Raw genomic sequence first — 5,352 nt, 5'->3', positions numbered from 1 at the left:
GCCTTGTTGAGGCTTCTGTTGATCCTTCCATGAGAAATTTGGATGATTTCTCCATGAAGGATTATAGGTGTTTCCATAGGATTCTCCCATGTAATTCACCTCTTCCATTGCAGGATTCTCAGGGTCATAAGCTTCTCCTTCAGAGGAGGCTTCTTTAGTACTGCTGGATGCAGCTTGCAATCCATTCAGATTTTGAGAAATCATATTGACTTGCTGAGTCAATATTTTGTTCTGAGCTAATATGGCATTCAGAGTATCAATCTCAAGAACTCATTTCTTCTGAGTCATCCCATTATTCACAGGATTTCTTTCAGAAGTGTACATGAACTGGTTATTTGCAACCATCTCAATGAGTTCCTGGGCTTCTGCAGGGATTTTCTTCAGATGAAGAGATCCACCAGCAGAGTGGTCCAATGACATCTTGGAGAATTCAGACAGACCATCATAGAATATACCTAAGATACTCCATTCTGAAAGCATGTCAGAAGGACACCTTCTGATCAATTACTTGTATCTTTTCCAAGCTTCATAGAGGGATTCACCTTCCTTCTGTCTGAAAGTTTGGACTTTCACTCTAAGCTTACTCATCTTCTGAGGTGGAAAGAATTTGGCCAAGAAAGTATTGACTAACTTTTTCCAAGAGTTTAGGCTTTCTCTAGGTTGTGAGTCTAACCATATCCTAACTTTGTCTCTTACAGCAAAGGGGAAAAGCATAAGTCTGTAGACCTTGGGATCAACCCTATTGGTCTTAAAAGTGTCACATATTTGTAAGAATTCAGCTAATAACTGATGAGGATCTTTCAGTGGAAGTCCATAAAACTTGCAATTCTGCTGCATTAGAGAAACTAATTGAGGCTTAAGCTCAAAGTTGTTTGCTCCAATGGCAGGAATTGAGATGCTTCTTCCATAGAAGTTGGAAGTTGGTGCAGTAAAGTCACCAAGCATCTTCCTTGCATCTCTACCATTGTTCTCAGGTTCGGCTGCCATGTCTGCTTCTTTTTCGAAATTTTCTGTAAGGTCCTCTCCAGAGTGTTGTGCTTTAGCTTCTCTTAGCTTCCTCTTCAGAGTTCTTTCAAGTTCAGGATTAGCTTCAACAAGAATGTCCTTATCCTTGTTCCTGCTTATATGAAAAAGAAGAGAACAAAGAGAGTAGTAGAATTCTCTATGTCACAATATAGAGATTCCTTTATGTGTCAGAGGAAAAGAAGAATAGAAGAATGAGGTAGAGAGAATAAGAAGAATTTGAACACAGAGAGAGGGAGAGGGTTCGAATTATTAGATGAGTAAAAGAGAAATATTAGTAAATAAATAAAATAAATAGAAAGAGATGAGAGAGAGAGTATTCGAATTTTAAGAAGAGGGAAAAGAAAAATATTTTTATTTTCATTTAATTAATTAAGTTAGTTTCAAAAATTTGAAAAAGAAATACAAGAAAATTAAAAACTAAAACAATTAGTTAATTAAAAAGATTTTTGAAAAAGTGGTTAGTGATTTTCGAAAATTAGAAGTGGAAAAGTAGTTAGGTGGTTTTGAAAAAGATAAGAAATAGTAAACTTTTTAAAATTAAAACAAACAAGTCAAGTAGTTAGTTGAAAAAGATTTGAAAATAAATTTTGAAAAGATAAGAAGTTAAAAAAAGATTTTGAAATTAAAATTTTAAAAAGATATGATTGAAATTTATTTTGAAAAATAATTGAAAAATAAATTAAAAAGATTTTATTTTTAAAATTAAAGTTGATGACTTGACTAACAAGAAACTAAAAGATATGATTCTAGAATTTAAAGATTGAACCTTTCTTAACAAGAAAGTAACAAATTTGAAATTTTTGAATCAAAACATTAATTGTTAGCAAGGATTTTCGAAAATATGAAATAAAATTAAGAAAAAGATTTTAAAAAATTAGTTTTAAATTTTTCGAAAACATTAAAAAAGAAAAATGAAAAAGATTTTGAAAAATTTTAAGAATGAAATTCGAGAATCATAAAAAAAATGAAAAAGAATTGATTTTGAAAAAGATTTGAAAACATAAAGTTTTTAAATTGAAATTTTGACTTGACTAACAAGAAACAACTAAATTTTAAAAATTTTTGACCAAGTCAACTCAAAATTTCAAAAATTATGAGAAGAATAAGGAAAAGATATTTTTTTTACTTTTGAATTTTTAATGAGGAGAGAGAAAAACAACAAAATAAAACAAAACATAAAAATTTAAGATCAAAACAAATAATGCATGCAAGAATACTTTGAATGTCAAGATGAACACCAAGAACACTTTGAAGATCATGATGAACATCAAGAACATATTTTTGAAAATTTTTAAGAAAAGAAAGACATGCAACACACCAAACTTAAGAACTTTTGTACTAGGGACACTAACAATTTGAAAATGCATATGAAAAATAAGAAAAGACAAAAAATAAGAAAATGTAAAGATCAAACAAAGAAAATCATCAAGAACAACTTGAAGATTATGAAGAACATAATGCATGAATTTTCGAAAATTTTAAAAAATTAAAAAAATGTAATTGACACCAAACTTAAATTTTGACACAAGACTCAAACAAGAAACACAATTTTTTTTGGGTTTCATGATTTTATTAAATTTTTTTTGTATTTTTTTCGAAATTATTTTGGAAAAAAATAAAGAAATTCAAAATTTTTAATAAGAATTCAAGGATTCATGCAATGTTAGTTTAAAGCTTCAGTCCAAAAGAATTAGACATGGCCAAATGGCCAGCCAAGCTTTAGCACAGAATTATAAATGAGAATCCAAAGGCTCCTCCAATAGCTACAATGATAAGTTGAAGCTTCGATCCAAAAGATTAGACATGGCTTAATAGCCAGCCAAGCTTCAACATATCATCATGGAGCTCTAAGGTGGTATTCATTCTTAAAAATTCTGAAGAACATTTTTTTCAAAAACTTTTTCTTTTTTTGAAATATTTTTAAAAACTTTTTGAAAAGAAAATAAAGGTTGAAACAAGAAAGAAGGTTACCTAATCTAAGCAACAAAATGAACCGTCAGTTGTCCAACAATCCCTGGCAACGACGCAAAAAACTTGGTGCATGGAATTGTGATCACACTTTTCACAACTCCGGTACAACTAACCAGCAAGTGCACTGGGTCGTCCAAGTAATAAAACCTTACGCGAGTAAGGGTCGATCCCACGGAGATTGCCGGCTTGAAGCAAGCTATGGTCATCCTGTAAATCTTAGTCAGGTGGATTCAATTGGTTATGAGTTTTGATAATTGAAAGATAAATAAAACGTAAATTAAAATAAAGATACTAATGTAATTCATTGGTAGGAATTTCAGATAAGCGTTTGGAGATGCTTTGTTGCTTCTGAACCTCTGCTTTCCTGTTATCTTCATCCAATCATGCGTGCTCCCTTCCATGGTAAGCTGTATGTTGGTGGATCACCGTTGTCAATGGCTACCATCCGTCCTCTTAGTGAAAATGGTCCAGGTACGGTTTCTATACGGCTAATCAACTGTCGGATCTCTCGTCTCGGATGAAAAATACCAGGCACAACTACTACAGGGCTAATCATCTGTCGGTTCTCACTTGTGTCGGAATAGGATCTCTCTATCCTTTTGCACACTGTCACTGCGCCCAACATTCGTGATTTTGAAGCTCGTCACATTCATCCCGTCCCAGATCCTACTCAGAATATCACAGACAAGGTTTAGACTTTTCGGATCACGGGAATGCTGCCAATTGGTTCTAGCCTCTACCACGAAGGTTCTAATCTCACGGATTCGAATACTCTGTTGTAAGGAGAGGCAAGTCAAATCTATGTAAAATATGATTTTTGCATAAAAACTAATAAAAATATAATAAAAAGCAACTAAAACAAACTAAAAACTATGTAAAAACAATGCCAAAAAGGGTATAAATTATCCGCTCATCACCAATCACTCAATCATTATTGCTTGATCCATTAATCCTCATTAGATTGACCCTCATTCACCTGAGGTACTACTTGGTACGACCCGGTGTACTTGCTGATTAGTTTGTAGACTTTAAATTCCATACCAATAATTAATGAGACACCAAACTTCAAATTTAAAATTGAATAAAGATAAGATAAGGATGAAAAAAGATCAAAATTGTGAAGATTAAAGGAAAGGGTTTTTGAATTTTTTTTTGAAAAAATAAAAAAGGAAAAACAAACACTAACAAGACACCAAATTTAAAAATTTTTTGAAATCAAATACACTATTTTCGAAAAAATTGAAAAGGAAAAAACACTAAAAGTCACCGAACTTTAAAATTTTGAAATCAAACAAAGAAAAAACAAGGAAAAATTTTGCAACACCAAGAAAGAAAAAAACAAGAACAATAAAAACTCAAGAAAAGAAACAAAAACCAAACGGACGCCAAACTTAAAAATTGACACAAGACTTAAACAAAAGAAAGAGATGACTAAAGATGAAAATATTTTTGAATTTTTTTTTGAAAAAAAGAAAATTAGAAACACAAAATGAAAAACAGAAAAAAAGTACCTAATCTAAGGAGCAAGACAACCGGCAGTTTGTCAATCACGAACAATCCCCGACAATGGCGCCAAAAACTTGGTGCGTGAAATTAGAACTCGCACAACTGAACCAGCAAGTGCACCGGGTCGTCCAAGTAATACCTCAGGTGAGTGAGAGTCGATCCCACGAAAATTGTTGGATTGAGCAAGCTGTGATTATCTTGCAGATCTTAGTCAGGCGAATCAAAGAGATAGTTGTTGTTGTAAAAGCATAAAATAGAATAATAAAGAAATTAATATAGAATTAGTGTAGAAACAGTGATAGAAAATCAATTAAGGCCTTGGAGATGCTTATTCTTCCGGAATAATACTTCTTACTGACTACCTTAACAATGAGTGATTCATTCAATGGAAAGACTGTAAGTGATTAAAGCCAGGGCTAGTGGTCATTAATCTCCTCTGATCCAGATCACATGCCGGTGCTAATGGTCATCCAATCTGAGCGAGGGTGAAGCTCACGCAATTCAATCTCCAGTGATCCTACTCAAAACGCCACAGACAAGGTCAGATATTCTGGATCGTAGAATGATGCTCTATATTCTAGCCTTAATGCCACAAAGACCTCAATTACCCATGACTAACGAGATTTCATATCACGTATCCCAATTAGCCCAGGTACTCTCATGGAACCTGTGATGTACTCTCAAGCTGCAGCTCAATACTATCCGGCTAAGGCTTCGCAAGAGTCATGTAGAATAAGGGGTCATACTCTCATTCCACCCTAGATTCATAAAGATGAAGAACGAAAATATATCATAGAATGGAATCAAACATATATTAAAGTAGAAGATATAATAATATTAATCCATAGG

At 32.9% G+C, this 5,352-nt stretch overlaps 1 non-coding gene across 1 annotated transcript; it reads left to right on the top strand.

Annotated features, from left to right (window-relative positions):
• Positions 1–474: 474 nt before the first annotated feature.
• Positions 475–582, top strand: LOC148579697 (small nucleolar RNA R71). The gene has a single exon (XR_015898562.1). It is a non-coding gene; the product is annotated as a small nucleolar RNA R71 (small nucleolar RNA).
• Positions 583–5,352: the final 4,770 nt, after the last annotated feature.

Source organism: Arachis ipaensis, chromosome B10, assembly GCF_059453495.1.
Source record: "Arachis ipaensis isolate K30076 ecotype BB chromosome B10, ASM5945349v1, whole genome shotgun sequence".
Taxonomy (NCBI): domain Eukaryota; kingdom Viridiplantae; phylum Streptophyta; class Magnoliopsida; order Fabales; family Fabaceae; genus Arachis; species Arachis ipaensis.
The sequence above is the reverse complement of the archived record's forward strand: the minus strand, read 5'-3'. Positions and strand labels throughout refer to the sequence as shown.